Source organism: Mirounga angustirostris, unplaced genomic scaffold (assembly GCF_029215605.1).
Source record: "Mirounga angustirostris isolate CCGP_5_RB_7025 unplaced genomic scaffold, mMirAng1.0.hap1 SCAF_2, whole genome shotgun sequence".
Classification (NCBI taxonomy): domain Eukaryota; kingdom Metazoa; phylum Chordata; class Mammalia; order Carnivora; family Phocidae; genus Mirounga; species Mirounga angustirostris.
This window is the reverse complement of record NW_026991710.1, coordinates 178,514,655-178,534,005: the sequence shown is the minus strand read 5'-3', so window position 1 is coordinate 178,534,005 and position 19,351 is coordinate 178,514,655. Positions and strand designations below refer to the sequence as shown.

General features: G+C 35.0%; 1 protein-coding gene and 1 pseudogene across 2 annotated transcripts in view; one reads left to right on the top strand and one right to left on the bottom strand.

Moving 5' to 3' along the window:
* Nucleotides 1-19,351, top strand: part of SGCZ (sarcoglycan zeta) — a 427,909-nt gene that overhangs the window by 234,361 nt on the left and 174,197 nt on the right. The gene's annotated exons all lie outside the window — the stretch shown is intronic.
* Nucleotides 16,342-17,251, bottom strand: LOC123842277 (large ribosomal subunit protein uL10-like; annotated as a pseudogene).

The window sequence follows — 19,351 nt, the reverse complement described above, 5'->3', positions numbered from 1 at the left end:
CTTTGGAAAGAAGTGGAAGAACCGAACACAGACTAAGAAGGAAAGGAGATTGAAGTAGGAGGAAAACCAAAAGAATGTGGTATCTTGGAAGCAGAAAGAAGAAAGGGTTTCCAGGTTGATAGAGTGAAGAACTGTTTCTGATAGGCCAACTAAAATGAAGACTGAAAATTTATCCTTCCATTATTAGCTTGATTATGCCTTAATCAGAAGGTTTTTTTTTTTAAACTACTTATTTATTTTAGAGAGAGAGAAGGCATGAGCAGGAGGGGCGGAGGGAAAGGGAGAGAGAATCTCAAGCAGACTCCCACTGAGTGTGAAGCCCTATGCGGGGCTCAATCTCAGGACCCTGATATCATGACCTGAACCGAAAACAAGAGTTGGACACTTAACTGACTGCGCCACCCAGGTGCCCCAGAAACAAAATAGTTTTTATCACATTTTAATATATCTATTAATATGACTTTTATTTTTAATGTATTGATTGAATTTCATGAAAAGATATTCAAACATCAGAGCATCTTTTTATTACTGAGACAATCTTTTTTGTTGTTCATGAGGTAGCAATTTTTTATTAAACAATCCTGAACATTAAACTTTGCACTTTACAAACCATTTTTATACATACTACCTTACTTAATCCATACTGCTATCCATGAGGAGATATTGTCTTCATTTACATATGGCAATCCAGCTGCCTTAAATCACACAACATAAATCTCAATACTGTGACTAGAATCTCAGTCTTCCTATCTTGAGTCATTGCTTTTAACAATTCATCAGACTCTCCAAATTAATCCTTTTTTACATATTCTCCAGGAAACCCAAATTTCTAATTATGTATCTGGAGTGCTGGGCTGGACCCATGGAAGAAGGTATGGGGGCAGTTTGAGCACATTGGATAGTAGACCTTGTTTAGGAACAAGAGAAAAAATAATAATACCATGGTAGGAAATTATCATTAAACTGGGAGACAGTTTGTAGTTGCTGAATATGTAAGCATAGGTGAAATTACTTGTCAAAGAAAATATTCCTTGGACTTAGAAACAACAAAAACAAACAAACAAACAAACAAAAAAACTACAGGGAGACTCCAAAAAATACTGTGTATTTTTTTCTAGGGATTTTCTGTGATTGTCCTCTCACTAGTGTGGTCTCCCAGACTCCACTGAAGCCTTGCAGAGAAATCAAGATTTTCTTGTCACCTCATACTTAATCAGCTACCTTTATAAACAGACATGTAAACTAGTTACATGGTTCTCTTCTCTACCAAGACACACACACACACAGCCCTTCACTTACTACTTTTCAAGAAAATATGTGAGATAATGACACAGCAAACCCAGAACAAAAGAGAAGCACCGATTAGCTCAGGTTGCTGTTACATTCAGAATCAGAATTTTTTGGGGGGGGGGGCGGGCAATCTGTTACAGAGAACCTGGAATAGAGATACAGTAAACGTAGAGTAAAATTGAGATGCTAGTAAATATTACGTCTTTTAATGCCTGACAATAATCTGATAAAACAATATAATTCAGTGTTAGGAATTACCTGCCTGAAGGAGCACAAATAATTAAGCATCAAATACCTGCTCATTCATCTCCAATAGCTCCTGCTACCAATTATTAAGTACTTTCCATATGCTAACTGCTATGTGAAGGACCTGGTATGCATGCTTACCTAATTCTCACAGCAACCCGCATGAAGTAGACATTATTACATTCACTTTACAGATGAGAAAAAAGCACGTGGCTCAAAGAAGTTATATAACTTACCTGAGAATCACAAAAAGTTGTGCGACAAGCATCAAATACAGGTTTGTCAGACTCTTATAACCCATGCCCTTAACTACTGGGAAATCTCTACATCTATGAGTGGAATAAGCCAAGTCTTGTCAGGAAGAAGGTAAAGGGGATTTCTCCAGAATTTTATTATTATTCAATTTGTGGAATATTGCATACTTTCTATAAAGTATGTTTTCTAAAATCCTTGCTATAGTTTGTTTTAAAATAGGTACTTAGGCCCTTTAAGAATTTTTCTTGCATGAGATAAAAAATAGACCGTTGTTATACTGAATGCCACTTTCTATCGAGTGGGATTTTAATGAAGTATCAGTGCCATTTCTTATAATGGAACTAAAAGAAATTGTACTCCAACTAGATTTCTTCACTATCCCCAAACTTAGATATCTACATGAGCGTGTGGGCACACTGTTGGTATATAGGATCATCTTAGTCATGATGAGGAAAGGGATTTACTGAAAATGTCCAGAGTTCTGGGAGCAGACCACAGAGAAAATATTAGCAACACACACATTAGTTCAGAGTTTTTCAAACTTTTCTGAATATGAACCATAGTGAGAAACAAATTTTACATTGTAGCCTAATATACACTCTGATTTTTTTCTAATTTAATATCTTATAGCAAAGCCATCCTATTTTAATTTTGATTGAATTAAATAATTAACATTTCATAGATATATATTTGTTGCAACCCACCAAATTGATTTAATGGCCTTTTAATGTGTGTGATTTGAAAAACACTGCCCTAGCTATTAGCTCTTCAAATATTATGTTCAATTTGGCAAGGTATTTTCTCTTTTCTTTCAAGTGTCACAGATGTAATGGATTCTACAGTGGGGAATGTATAACACTTTATTTCAATTTCAAAGGAAAAAATACAAAAGGTCTAAATACCATGAAGGCAACAATCCTATGGTTTTGAGCACTTCCTACAACTGTGTCTGCTAGATTGAAATTTTTAAACTTATTAGTATGTGTGTGTACTGAAAAATACATACATCTTAGTGAGTGTTTATTTTACTGAGAGAATGAATGGTTAGTATATTCAAAAAATATAAATTAAAATCACACAAAAAGATGTTTCTCTGTCATGTTATACAATTGGAATACGCAACCCTACTGGCCCTAATATTCTGCGTTTGTTTCACAAGTTTTTAACCAATATAAACGTGGTGAATTAGATCCTGGAATTGCCATATATAGCATAAGAAATAGTAGCCATATTAACATCATACTCATAAAGAAGCAAAGTAGTTCTCGCTTGCATTGTCTAAAAAGAATTGAAGAGAGCAGATCTCATTTTGAATTTTCAGAGCTTTATGTGTTTATTATGATCCTGTCTGTACTTGAACCACAAAATGATCTGCCTCACGTTTCTTATGACTATGATGTTGGTCGATGAAGTTGTTTGTATTAGTTTACACGTTAATGGTTTGTTGTTGTTTTTTTTTTTTCCCTCTAGTTCTTTGTCCTAGATGTCCGCCCTGGGAACTGAGTTTGGGAATAATCTTAGTGACGGTATTTTCGCTTTGAAATGGGTCTTCCACACTAGATTAGTATCTATGGATCAAGCTGGTACACCTCCATAGGAGAGAATTTCAGCTGGGCTTTAAACAATGATTGGGGTTTGAATTTGAAATTACAGAATTTTTATGAGCAAGAAAATAATTTATAAAAAAAACATTGTTTAGGAAACAGTAAATAGAACAGTTTGGTTTGATGTGAGGAATCATATCAAATCCAGGCAGGCACACCCTAAGTGTGTCTCAAGGCTTTCCAGGGGGTAACAAGGCATGGAGTTATCCTTTCTAGACTCTCGAGTTTCAAATGCTCTCTTTCCTAAATTTGATCTCCCTGAGAAGGGCCCTGTAGCTGCTACTGCTCTTTTTCCTGCTTCTCTACCACTACTACTCTTCCTTGTTTTACAGAAGTAAAAGATTATCACTGGTCTTTTTTTTTTTTTTTTACATTTTTAAAAATATTGTTGTGAATATAAGAAGTTCAGAGTGAGGGAGAAGTGGTTGGTTAAGCAACAAAAAAAAGTTTGAGGATACACTGCCCAGGAAGTAAAAGTAAAAAGTTGATAGATTGATAAGTCAATAAATAAATGTAAAAGCAATAGAGATTGGAAAGTATCAGTGGCTGGGTAAGACTGTTGAAAGGGCAGCCTATGCATTCCTCCAGACCATAAGCTCATGGCAAGAAATCTCTCTTTTAGACTTATAAATAAAAAATAAGTTAATTATCGTGGGATAATATTTTTTTAAAAGATTTTATTTATTGGGGCGCCTGGGTGGCTCAGTTGGTTAAGCGACTGCCTTCGGCTCAGGTCATGGTCCCGGAGTCCCGGGATCGAGTTTTATTTATTTATTTGAGAGAGAATGAGATAGAGAGAGAGCATGAGAGGGGGGAGGGTCAGAGGGAGAAGCAGACTCCCTGCCGAGCAGGGAGCCTGATGCGGGACTCGATCCCAGGACCCTGGGATCATGACCTGAGCCGAAGGCAGTCGCTTAACCAACTGAGCCAACCAGGCGCCCATATCGTGGGATAATATTAATATATTTATTTGAAATGAAACATTCAAATTTTTTTGATAGAAAGTAAGACTGGTTTTACTGATGATTTAGGTTGGATGGCAGATGTGTTCTATCATTTGGATAAGCTCAATGTAGAACTCCCCAAAATTGGAACATTCCACAAAATACATTTAAAATACATATATAATAGTGTCACATAGTTTATCCCTTGTAAACATTAAACTTTAGATGCCAAAAATATTTCAAATGTCAGCTTAAAAATATTTGAGGGGATATAGTTTTAAAAATATTTTAGGGAGTTGAGTGAGCAAAAAAACATTTGAAGAACAAAGATAAAAAGGAGCAAGGGAACATTGATTTGGAATGCAGCTTATGGCTTTACACATGCAGGGTTTGAATGCTAAGGAATTTGGAATTTATTCCTAAGGCGCTGATACTCTAAACTGCGCTATTATCTTACTTTTGCTTAGTATACTATATTTCAAGTTAATGAAATGCATTTCTTTAAAAATAATAAACAGATTTTTCATTAACTGGAAAAGCTCTTCAGTCTTACCCATTATTTGGGGTTGCTGTATTTTAATGTGGTAGACAATCATTCTTTTTAATATTTCTGAGACATAGAATGTTAGAAATTTTATTAAAAGGTATTACACTGAACCATAGATAAAGATATATTTTTTAAACAGAAATACTCAGAATCTTAGTACTAAAATCCATTACTCTTAATTATTACAAATTAAAATATTCATATTTACTCAATTGATGGTTTATAAATGATTTCTAGATATGAGATTGTTCTTTCAAATGAAATCTTGAAAAAAATAAAAGCAATGTAATGCAAATGGAAATGGAGATCTGGCCCATCCATGAGAAGAATCTGTTGGATCTCTGGTACTCCTGCATTATACCTGGAAAAACACTGGTTTTGACCAATATTTTTAGTGTCATCCTACACTTCATTCATGGTACACTCAGGAGAGCTATCACAATAAAATCCAATTACAAATACTGTAACTACCTTTCTGTCCATATTTTACCATAGTATGCTTCCTAATCATAAAAGCTCATACTTTATTATAGTCACGATTTTTGCTTTTTCAGATACTTCCCCCTTCTCTGATTTTCCTTTGATTTGCATTAATAAAATAATTGAAAGATTTAAGGTATAATCTCTACTTGTTAATTTTCTATCTCCATAACAATTGAAATCTCTTTTGAAGTAAAAGCAGCCTCCTATAAAACAGAACCTGCTTTAAATAGCACATGTGACAAAATAAGTAATCTTTATTACAAACTTGCTAAGACATATCAAGATCCTAAAATTCCCAGAGACTAAGAAAAGAAAGAATAAGTTAATTCGATGTAATTTTGGTTTCATTAATTTTATTAATGCTAAGTGTAACATTATTATTACAATGAATCTATATGTTGCCCTTGGTCATCCTGCTTTTTAGAAACTTAAAGTTATATCCTGCAACTTTACAAATTTGGTTGGTTCCAACAGTTTTTTTGGTTGAATCTTTAAGATTTTTTATATATAGCTTCAAGTCCACTTAAAAGATTTGTATGGATTTCCAGGGAACTTAGGTCCTCTGGCTCCAATTTTCTGTCACTGTTGAATGTTTTGGTTTGTTTTTCCCCCTGTATCATATGAAAGTTTTTACTTCTGCTATGACATTTACCCAAATATGGATTTCTGTCATTTCCTGGATTTCCCTATTTTCTTAATCCTCTAAAATGAACAGATATATTCACACATGATTTTTTTTTTAATTCTGTAAAGACCTCATGAAAGTTTTAAGGAGATAGAGTATTTACATTTTGATATGCAATGTGATAAAATGCTTATATTTTACAGGAAGTCTAAAATTTTATTTTAGAAATTGTTTATACATAGGTATTAGATATCTATAATATAAAAGCATTTTATCATACTGCTGAGTCATTCTTGCATTTCTGTCTTATTTTTCTTTCCCTCCCTTTCAAAAACAACTGAAAAATTCTTCTATGCGAGTATGTGTTTGTGTATTTTTTATAAAAAAAAAGGAAAATATGATGGAAAAATGCCCACCAATTTGTTAGTAGAATTTATATTTGATAATGAAATGAAACAGAACAGAATACAAATTTAATTTAGACACTTCAGTTTTTTAAAATTATTATAACAAGCATATGTCACAGGCCAAAAATTTGAACTCGTTTCAAGGCCCTAGTTTTCACACTATCCCTCAGGATCCCAGAGGATATTGTCATTTTCTCTCTTTTTTCTTTAGTTAAAAACCTAGAGAAAGGAGTCTTTCTTGCTTTAAAAAAAAAAAAAAGGGTAGGTCAATCTACATAATTCAGGAAAGGAGAAAAAGAATGGAGAGAAGGAGAGAAAAGTTGAAAAGTACTGGAGGCATTTGTCAGATTCTATAAACATGGATGGGGCAGAAAAATAATTATGTATTCAGATTCTTTTCATAGATTTTGAGATATGCAAAGTAAGGTTTTGAACTATTAAAATTTACTTTGTGCTGTGAACTGTTTCTTTGACCCTGACACCACTCTAAGGCTGAATTACATGGTTCTAGTCTTTAACCAGGTCACGAAAGTATTAATTTAGAAATTTAAATGTCTGGGAAATAAGGAAGGAAACAATAAGAGGAATGGTTAATTAAATGTCATAGCTCTTGTATGCCCTGTAGTCACTGCCCATTGCCTACCTATGCAGTAGTTATTAGTTAAGTAAAAGTTATTGTAGCAGTATTTTTCCTTGATAAAATATTTAAGTTCATTTTATTTTCTGTCTCTCTCTTATTTCTTGAAATATAAATTATTGCAAATAATGGTCTTCAATAAATTTTAGGTGTAATTAGTAATTGTCTGCCATTGCATTTCTTGCCAGGAGGTATTTGTGAAGTGAATTATATTTCTATTATTCTTACTTTATCCTCAAGTACAAAAGGAGAAATTTAACATAATTTATACAAATACCTGCATTTATTGCTTTTTGATCTTTTTAAAATCAGTGCTGAGGTACCACCATGTCACTCTTGCCCTCTTCATTTATGATTTGCAATCAGCATTTCATGTTGCAGTTCACTCAGCTTAATACAGTTTCACCATCTTGACTTCTTCTTCTGATCATGAAAATCTAAAGGAGGGAAATAGAGTCAAAATACTCTTGACCATACCAGATAACAGAGTTTATCAGAGAGAACTTGGGAAGTCATCCAATATAGCAAAAGGCTTTGCAGGGAAAGTAATTCTAGCATTTCCAAATGCTTTACACCACTACATTTGGAATAATGTTTAATTAGCTGAGTAGTCATTCAAATATCTAACCTTGTATGTTATTTCAAAATTCATAAAATTAGTGGACAGGCATATGGTTTTAATAGGGAAGTATATATGGGCGCCTGGGTGGCTCAGTTGGTTAAGCGACTGCCTTCGGCTCAGGTCATGATTCCAGGTCCTGGGATCGAGTCCTGCATTGGGCTTCCTGCTCAGCAGGGAGTCTGCTTCTCCCTCTCCCACTCCCCCTGCTTGTGTTCCTTCTCTCGCTGTGTCTCTCTCTGTCAAATAAATAAATAAAATCTTTAAAAAAAAATAGGGAAGTATATAAACTATTAATTTTGGTTAATTAAGAATTTTATGTCATACTATAATGTCACATTTAACTTATTGTTTGCTGTAATCATGTTGTTTATTAGACTATTTTTTGTTGTTATAATAGTTATGAAAAATAGTTTAATTGCTTAAAAGACTGATTCAGATAGCTTTTGCTAAAAAAAAAAAAAAGGCTTCAACACAAAACTTAACACCTTAAAACCATAAGCATTTATTATTCCTCTCAAATTTTTGCATATTCAGGCAGTTTTTCTAGTTTGTACTAACTGGACTGGGGATGGAAAATCTAGAATGTCCTCACAATTATTTGTCAGTTGGCCATGATGGCTGAGATGACATTACATATGGTCTTTCATCATTTAGGTTAGTCGTTGCTTGATCACATGAAAACACAATGGCTCCCAGCAGCAAAAGAAGGCAGCCCCATGTACAAGTGCATCTCAAGGCTCTGCTTATAGTCAGTTTGTCCATGACCCATTAGCCAATAAAAGTCACAAGATTGAGCCCAAATTCATTGGAGAAATTGACTCTCTCTCCTAGTGGTAAACAGTAAAGTCTGTTTACAAAGGACATACACCAATAGGAAGAATTTGTGGTCACTCTATAAGCTACTACAGAGGCTATCATTATTTCTGGTCTTAATAATTTTATAGCACTTTTTGTAGTTTTTTTGTACTTTACCAGTATGATTTTTCATGAAAGATTGAATTATATACTTATACATTTGTTTTAAAAGTAACATTTTAAATTAAACTTAAGATAAATATTTTCACTTAAAATCAGATAAGATTCCTAGATTTTTGCTATTTTATGTTTATGACATTGAAGATATGGAAACGCTGCTTATCAAATTGTTTTAGAAATCTTGGTTTGGGGACACTGAATCTTTCCTTCAATTTTTAAATAAGCAATATAAATATTAGGAATGTTGGATATTGTGATCATATCAACAAATGTAATTTATGTGGCATTACTCTGATTTACAAGGCATCGATCATGCCAATCATTACCCATCTCTTTGAATTTATGCAGTTATGTTTTTCTTAGGATAGTAATATTAGTAGATTAGTTGTTGACATTGATTATCCTATGAAGATTTATAGGTTAGCATTATATTGTATTAAAATAAACACCAGCAAACATATGTGTCAATCTATTTGATCTAGGATCTTTACATAATAAAGCACCCTGAGCTAAGATAGATTACTTTAATTCTTTGTATGTTCTGCTCGTCTCAAAGTTGATTTAGTGAATATTATAGATTTTGATGTAATTATCAGAGTCTATATTTCCTAATTGTTATTAATTGATAATTTCACTGAGGCTAAAAATCTCTAAACTTGGTTCTCTTTAATTTTCTATATCAAGCCATGTCTTACTGCTATAATATAACCAAATTGTATTTATAATTAATGTGAAAATAGGTGTGCTATTTCCAGACTTATAACTGAATGGCTATAATTTCCTTTCTTACTGAAGTATAATTGAGATACATTATATTAGTTTCAGGTTTACAACATAATAATTTGACATTTGTATACATTGTGAAATGATATCTACATTAAGTCTATTTACCATCTGTTCACCATACAAAGTCACAATTTTTGTTCATTTGATGAGGACTTCTAAGATTTACTTTGTTAACACTTTCAAATTTGCAATACAATATTATTAATAAGAGTCCCAGTAATACATACCCCCAGGATTTATTTATTTTATAACTGGAAGTTTGTCCCTCCTGATCTCTTTCCCCCATTTTGCCCAACCCCCCAAACCTCCTGCCCTCTGGAAACCACAATTCTGTTCTCTGTATCTATGAGTTTTTGTTTTGTTTTGTTTTGTTTATTCATTTGTTTTATTTTTTGTAGATTCCAGATATAAGTGAAATTATTAGTAGTAGGAAGGAAATGATAAAAATCAAGGTGAAAATAAATGAAATATAGACTAAAAAGACAGTAGAAGAGATCAATGAAACTAGGAGTTGCTTCTTTGAAAAGATTAATGAAAATAACAAACTTATAACTAACCTCACTAAGAATAAAAGAGAAGAAGTTCATATAAATAAAATTAGAAATTAAAGAGAAGTTACAACTGATAACAAAAAAATACAAAAGGCCATAATGGACTACTATAAACAAATATATGCCAAAAAATTGGACAACCTAGAAGTGGATAAATTCCTAGAAATATATGATCTTCGAAGACTGAATGAATCATGAGAAATAAAAAATCTGAATAGACTAATTACTAGTAAGAAGATTAAGTCAGTAATCAAAAACTCCTAACAAACAAAAGTACAGGATCAATTGGCTTCAATGGTGAATTCTACCACACATTCAAAGAAGATTGAATACCTGTCATCCTCAAACTCTTCCAAATTTGAAGAGGAGGGAACACTTCCAAAGTCATTTTAATGGGCCAACATTACCCTGATACTGAAACTAGACAAGGACAACACACATACACAAAACTGCAGGCCAGTATCACTGATGGACTAGATGCAAAACTCTCAACAAAATATCAGCAAACCAAATTTAACAATACATTAAAAACACCATACACCATGATCAAGTAGGATTTATTTAAGGAATGCAGAGATGGTTCAACATACACACACTAGCAAAATAAAAATTAAAAAACATGATCATCTCAATAGATGCAGAAAAAGGCATTTGACAAAATTTAACATCCATTTATAATAAAAACTCTCAACAAAGTGGGTTTAGATGGACCATACTTCAACATAATAAAGACCATATATGACAAGTCCACAGCTAACATCATACTCAATAGCAAAAACCTGAAGGCTTTTCCTTTTTGGGAACAAGACAGGGATACCCATTCTCACCACTTTTATTCACCATAGTATTGAAAGTCCCAGCCAGAGCAGTTAGGCAGGGAAAAGAAATAAAAGACATTCACATTGGTAAGAAGTAAAACTGTCACTACTTGCAGATGACATGTTTTTCTATATAGAAAATCTTAGACTCCACCAAAATATTGCTAGAACTAATAAATGAATTCAGTAAAGTTGTAGGGTACAAAATCAATATGCAAAAATCTGTTGCATTTTTATATAGCAACAAGGAATTTTCAGAGAAATTTAAAAAATCCCCTTTGCAATTAAATCCAAAAGAATAAAATACCTAGGAGTAAATTTAACCAAGGAGATGAAAGACCTGTACACTGAAAAATATAAGACATTGATGAAAGAAATTGAAGAAGACACAAATAAATAGAAAAATATTTCATGTTCATAGATTGGAAGAATTAATATTGTTAAAATTCCATATTACCCAAAGCAATATACAGATTCAGCGTAATTCCTATCAAAATTTCAATGACAATTTTCACACAAATAGAATTTACAATTTTCATTTTGGCCACATTTTTAGGAAGTAAAATAAATCCCAAAAAAGGATACTGCTTTACTACTGCAAAAGGATGTAGAGCCATATACTTATGAGATATAAGCATTTTAGATTTTTTTCTGATATAAAAATACCCTCATATTTTCATTTAGGAAAATGATATTGTGATATCATTTATAGGTGACTTTATGATTTTATTAATCTTTTTTTCACAAACATGAAGCCAAATTAAAAATATAGCAAACAAAACAAACAAACAAAAACTATAGCAGACTATATGTATCATGATTTTCATTATAGTGTTTCAGAGAAATAGTAAGAATAAATTAGGAAAAGAATAAATGATAGTTTGGATAGAAATTAGGTTTTTGATGTCTTATAAATGTCTTTATTTATTTTAGAAAAAAATCCATTACAGCTTGGTTAACTAAGGGAATAATTTCCCTCTCACCTATGTAGATACACTGCAACTCCATTTATTTTTCTAGTAATAAAAAATAAAAGTCTCTGGCAATATTGTAATTCCAAAAAAAGAAAAAAAGATTGAGTCAATAATGAAATGAACATAAAGCAATTCTGATTTTTTATTTTTAGAATGCAAAATATACTGATTGATATTTTGCTACTTAGTGTAATTGGTTATCCATTATTTCCACTGACAATCCAGAAGACTCTGATGTTTCAGTATGTCACTGTTGATGTGTTATGCTTCATTGGAAGTGTTTTAGAATCATTCAGTTGTAACAAAAATACACATTTGGAGTACATAATTTTAGGTTGTCACTTCTATGAATCAAATGACTCATTGTTCATTGAAGCAATGTTTGGTTTTCTGTACAAGGGTTTAAATAAGAGGACTTATAACCTATGAACATCCAGCTAGTGTGTGTGTGTGGGGGGGAGGCAATATTGGTTTTTAAATAAATCCAAGTCCTTTACATTCAGAATTTCTAATCTTAATATTTTTATAGGATAAATGAAAAGTTATATTTTATTTTTAAAGTAACTCTATCTTTTGTATTAATATATTTGTCTCATATGTTCTAGCTAGGATTAGTTTCCATTATGTAATGTTTCTTGTTATGATTTTGCTTTTCAGATAATTTGAGAATACATTGCAGTAAATTATTCCTTGTAGAGACTGGTTCCAAAATATGTTTAGAGATTTTAAATAGGTTTGTTTTACTTTGTTTTTAAGATCTTTTTATTTCCCAAATTATCTCAGACAAAAGTGCCCATCAGATATCTCAGGCGGTTAATGACCTTTGATGAGGGTGTTCAAAGATGATAGAAAAAAGGTAGACAAGCTACCCTCTGTCTAAGAGGGTAGCTTGAGCACGTGGTCAGGGAAAGAAATATAAACATGGCTGAAACTGGAAAAACTGGGGGATCATGTTAATTGTCTCTCTGAACTTGAATCACAAATTGAGATTTTACTGACTGAAAAATAGCCATTAAATGCTTTTTGAGCACTTAAGTGACTTAGGGTTTAGTTGAGAATAGGATTTGGGTAGTTATATACAGAATGAATTTGATGCAGGGGGATATTAGGGGAAAGTATTCGTTACAAAAATAGCATTAGTTTGGGACAGGTGAAGCTTGAGTTTCCAGAGAGACATTTTGATAGAAATATTCAGCAGGCTTTTGGCAAATAGAAGCTCAGTCAAACATAAAACTGGAAGGACAGATGAGGAAGCCAGCACATGGTGAAATGGTCAAGCTCATTAAGTGAGTGGCAATTGAATGAAGTTGGAGAGAGACAGAAATACCTGATATAGGTCAGAACTTTCAGAATGATGTTTTTGTCGGAGGAGAAAGATGTCCTTATGGAACAGTGGTTAAAGAAGTAGGAAAATTAAAGTGTGAAACAAATAAACAAAATATAAAAATTTTCAAAGTACATAGTAGAGGCTTCTCTGAAAAAAAAAAGGACCAGGCAGGTAAAATATACCTGGTTTGATAAGTAGAAATGATAACTACCTATTATAAGGATAATCTGGATCTGTAAAATCATATATTCAATCAATTCAGGAAAAAAATCCCAATATCTAACTCATGTTTTCACAGAAGTTTTTAAATTTCATGTTAGAAGATAAGTTATTTTTTTTTTCATTTTGGAGAAATTATATAAAATGCTTTCTAAGTTTTAAGAGCTGGATTTAACTTACAAAGTTAAAAAATAGTTATTAAGATAGTGTAATAGATTCCTTCGCACATTTTGGTCCAATTACAGTGATGTGTATGCCTTTAAGTTTTAATCTTAGAGAAAGAGAAGATATTTTAGAGCTGTAACTTCACTTTCTGTACTCCCTTGATGCTGTGTGTGTGTGTGTGTGTGTATACATGTGTTTGAAAAATCACCCTTTGTAAATCAGTGACTTCTTTTAATTAGCACTGATGAAGTTGACATATATTTCTAAACAATTGGGGCAAAATATCAATGAGCTCTAACTGAAAGGCAGCCTTTGGAAAGAGGATTTTGAAAACATTCAAACAGCTACATAATTATAATTTTCATCTGAAAATACTTGGTTAGTGCTTTGAGTTTAAAAATCTGGGGTTTTTTTTTGTTTTTTTTTATTTATTTTTTTATTCTTATGTTAATCCCCATACATTACATCATTAATTTTAGATGAAGTGTTCCATGATTCATTGTTTGTGCATAACACCCAGTGCTCCATGCAGAATGTGCCCTCCTCAATACCCACCACCAGGCTAACCCATCCTCCCACCCCCCTCCCCTCTAGAACCCTGTTTGTTTTTCAGAATCCATCATCTCTCATGGTTCGTCTACCCCTCCGATTTCCCCCGCTTCATTCTTCCCCTCCCGCTACCTTCTTCTTCTTCTTTTTTTTTTTCTTAACATATATTGCATTATTTGTTCCAGAGGTACAGATCTGAGATTCAACAGTCTTGCACAATTCACAGCGCTTACCAGAGCACATACCCTCCCCAGTGTCTATCACCCAGTCACCCCATCCCTCCCACCCCACCCCCCACTCCAGCAACCCTCAGTTTGTTTCCTGCAATTAAGAATTCCTCATATCAGTGAGATCATATGATACATGTCTTTCTCTGTTTGACTTATAAAAATCTGTTTTTAAAGGAGGAGATGAATAACAAAATGAAGTTATAACTTAAAAATTATGTGTGAAGGATAACATGGTAATTAAATAATTACTAAAATCAGTTTCAAAAGTTTTCCAACAACTTTTAAATTATTCAACTCAAAGTACATTTACTTTTCTAACATTCAGTCAAATGGATTTGGGGTTAGAGTATTACAATGAAGGGATAGAGGCATCCAAAAAAATAACTTATGTCAAATAAAATTATTCTCATTTTAGAGGAACTAAAGTTGAAACACTAAGAAATAATCTTTTTCTCTCTAGATTCCATACTGAACCCATTTAAAAAATCTAAATTTTATTCTTTTGGTAAAAGGCCTCTATGAAATTTGTTGTAGTATGTTCTATAAGATATCAAAATAAAAATAGGACAAAGATGAATCTGAGTGTAAACAGACAGTTAACTCAAGAAAAGGAGTTATTACACTTTTCAAAAGTTGTCTTTGTGAGATTTGAATCCTTATTCAGGTAGAAATTGTAATACAAATTTCCACAATTCTGTCCTTTCTTCTCTTAGAAAGCAGGAGTCAGCTCCGTGCAGAGGGGAAGAAGCTCTAAAGAAAGCCATGTGTAGACTCTTTCAGTTTAAATATGTACATTGAAGGATTTTATACCTAGATCTCAACAAGGTAGTTTGAAAGGGGTAAAACTAGATAAGCTATATACAATGTCTGAGCATATAGTAAATGATCAATACATGGATGATGATGATGATGCTGGATTGTGGAGTGCCATGGTCAAGAAAGAATTCTTGAGATGTTATAGAGTGTAAAGTGGTGCTTTTATTGTAGCACAGGGACAGGGCCCGCAGGCAGAGAGAGCTGCACTGTGATTATAAAGAGTGACTGATTATATAGGGTTTTCTATCCTGTGGAGGTGAAAGTAACATTGAGGCTCCAGGAAATTGACTCTATAGATTCCTGGAAGTCTGGCTATTATTAATACTGTGTTTTTCTTGTAAATCATTAAGACAGTTACAAACTGTAGTGGAGTTTCTTATCCTGCATGACTGTAATCTTTTTCAGTTGACCATTTGTTTCTCCCTGCCTTTGTTCTTAGGCGGTCACAGTACTGGAGGAATGTCAGACATACTCCCCCTTAAGGGGAGGGCGTTCGTGGGGTATCAGCTCTTGTTTTGCCTTCAGGTGCCTTTTGTCCTCTCATCAGTGGTGATGATGATAATGATTTCCTTGAATATCCTAAATTGATTCACTCATTCACTCATCGACAGTGGGGCAGAGAACCTGCTGGCTGTTCTCTTTCCTGGTCTGGCACTGGCCACTTCTTCACGTACCTCCACTCCTGAATTTTGTCTTTCAGGTCCACATTGTTCTGGCTACCCTTAGGATGTATGTGGTGAGGGGCGCCTGGGTGGCTGTCAGTTAAGTGTCTGACTTGATTTCAGCTCGGGTCATGATCTCAGGGTCATGGGATCGAGCCCCACATCAGGCTCTGAGCTCAGCACAGAGTCTGCTTGTCCCTCTCCCTCTGCTCCTTGCCCCCCCCACTCATTCTCTCTCTCTCTCTCTCTCTTTCTCTCTCTCTCAAATAAATAAAATCTTAAAAAGATTTATGTGATGAAACTATTGCCATTTGTGGCAGATCACGCTTCTTTGGGGTCCAGCACCCCACTTCTCACTCTGCTCTGTAGTTAGAATTCTAGTAGCCACAAAGGATCTCTCGCTTTTTTCTAACTTACTCTTTTCCTTTTGAGGCAATTTGTCTCTGCAACAGTACTGGAGAAGTAAATATTTCAGTGCCTAATACATACTGGACATTCTTTTAGTGGAGTCCTTCCTTCTTAGAAAAAAAAAAAATTTTTTTTTTAGAAGTAAGCCATTATTTCCTTGTTTTACAACTGAAGTTAGCTTTGCGAGTTGCTTTTTGGTGATTAGTCAACGAGACCAAATCCCATGTCCTCATCCAACCCCTCTGACTCTTCCTTTGCTTCGCACTTGGCTGGGACTGCAGCAGCAGCAGGAGGGACAGTGGTGGCAGCCACCACAGATGCATATGCATCAGCCAAGAAGGCCTCAACCTCCTCAGCAAGTGGGAGGGCGTCATCAGTCTCCAGTGACACAGCCAGACCCACTTGACACTGCTGATAGAAGGGGTTACTGGTGTAGCAGTCGGGTAACCAGTCTGCAGACATAACACTAACACTGGGGACACCGTCCAGGAAGCTAGAATGCAGTTTCCTCTGTGATATAAAGCAGTTTGGGGTTGTAGATGCCGCCATTGTCAAACACCTGCTGGATGGAGAAGCGGGGGAATAATCAGCACACTCAGCAGCATGGCTTCGCTGGTCCCACTTTGTCTCCTGTCTTTATCAGCTGCACGTCATTCAGGATTTCAGTGGTGCCCCTGCAGATTTTCATTGTGATGCCTGCCGCCTGAAAGAAGGGGGTCTTCTAAGGCCCCACACAGTGCTCTGGGCAGGCACAGGGACTTCACGTGGGGCCATGGCACCAGAATGGGTGGCAGCTGATACCTAGTGGCCAGCAGCATGTCCCTGATCTCAGTGAGGTCCTCCTGGGTGAACACAAAACCCACATTCCCCTGAAGATGAGGCAACCATTTCTTCAGGGCTAGGGCATTTTCCAGTGCCCTTGGATGGCCTTGTGCTTCATGGAGTTCTTGCCCACCACAGCCTTCCTGCAGAGGAACCTGTGGCTCTGCTGCACCTGCTTGGAACCCACATTGTCTGTTCCCACAATAAAGCATTTTGGATAATCATCCAGAAGCTGGATGATCTTAAGGAAGTAGTTGGACTTCTAGGTCACCCTGTCTTCCCTGGGCATCATGGTGGTGTGTCAGGGATTGCCAAGCAGGGTTTAAAGACGATGTCACTCTTACAAGGACTCCTGGTGAGAGAGGGTAGAATTTTCTTAGTAGTATGCACTGTCTCACCTCTACCTTGAGAAGATGTTTGTAATTTCTCAAGTTTTTCTCTTTAGGTGTTGCAGTTCAGCCATATTCCCCAGATAATTCCTACACTGTACTTATATTATCCATCACCATTATCACTGCCATCCAGCAATTATTAACTGTGAGGCAGCCCAGTGCTAAAGACTTTGCATACATTTGTCATGTTATTTAATCTTCATAACAATCTTACAGTACCATGAAAAACTCCTTTATTTAGGTAACAAACTTAAAAAATTAGATAGTTTTAGTAATATGGCCAAGGTCGTACAGTAAGTAGCAGACCTGGGAATATGGATTGTACTATATTAACCTAATAACCCAAGCTTGTACCACTCCTTCCCCATTCCCTCCCTGCCTTCCTTCTTTCTTGTATTTGGCTGTAGAACAATATTTTAATTAAAATATAATACATGTGGGGTGCGTGGGTGGCTCAGTCGATTGAGTCCAATTCTTGATTTCAGTTCAGGTCATGATCTCAGGGTCCTGAGATGGAGCCCCCTGTCAGGCTCTGTGCCCGGTGTGGGGCCTGCTTAATATTCTCTCCCTCCCTCTCCCTCTGCTCTCGCTCTAAAAAAACAAATATAGATATAATACATGTATAGTGAAATGCATAATTCTGAAATGTAGTTCAAATATATATACTCTTGTGACCCATACCACTGTCAAGATAGAAACATTTCTGTTTCTCCAGAGAGTTCCCCAATGCCCATTTCCAGTCAAATCTCACCCTGTCACCCAGAGCAATCGCTGTTCTACCTTTATAGAGGTATATAAAGCCATGAATCAGTTTTTCCTATTCTTGATCTTTATATAAATGGAATCACAATATGTATTGTTTTGTCTTTCATCTCTCAACCTAATAGCTTTAAGACTTATCCACATTGCTTCATCATTCAGCAGTTCATTCCCTTTGATTGCCGAGTAGTATTTCATTGGAAGAATATATCAAACTTTGTTTATGAATAAAAATACTATGAACATTCCCAGGGATAGACTAACAAATCACACAAGTTAGATAGCTTTGCTTTTACACCTCTCTTTCCAGGCTCTTCTTCCTCTATCTATTATGGGTCAAGAAACTGAGATTTCCTCAGTCCTCTTTGTTTTCTTTTTTTTTTTTCCCTCTTTTTTTTTTTATTTTTTATTCTTATGTTAATCCCCATACATTACATCATTAGTTTTAGATGAAGTGTTCCATGATTCATTGTTTGTGCATAACACCCAGTGCTCCATGCAGAATGTGCCCTCCTCAATACCCACCATGAGGCTAACCCATCCTCCCACCCCCCTCCCCTCTAGAACCCTGTTTGTTTTTCAGAGTCCATCATCTCTCATGGTTCGTCCACCCCTCCGATTTCCCCCACCTCATTCTTCCCCTCCCGCTACCTTCTACTTCTTCTTCTTCTTTTTTTTTTTTTTCTTAACATATATTGCATTATTTGTTTCAGAGGTACAGATCTGAGATTCAACAGTCCTGCACAATTCACAGCGCTTACCAGAGCACACACCCTCCCCAGTGTCCATCACCCAGTCACCCCATCCCTCCCACCCCACCCCCCACTCCAACAACCCTCAGTTTGATTCCTGCGATTAAGAATTCCTCATATCAGTGAGATCATATGATACATGTCTTTCTCTGTTTGACTTATTTCACTCAACATAATACCCTCCAGTTCCATCCACGTCGTTGCAAATGGCAAGATCTCATTCCTTTTGATGGCTGCATAATATTCCATTGTATATATATACCACTTCTTCTTTATCCATTCATCTGTCGATGGACATCTTGGCTCTTTCCACAGTTTGGCTATTGTGGACATTGCTGCTATAAACATCAGGGTACACGTACCCCTTCGGATCCCTACTTTTGTATCTTTGGGGTAAATACCCAGTAGTGCAATTGCTGGATCATATGGTAGCTCTATTTTCAACTTTTTGAGGAACCTCCATACAGTTTTCCAGAGTGTCTGCAC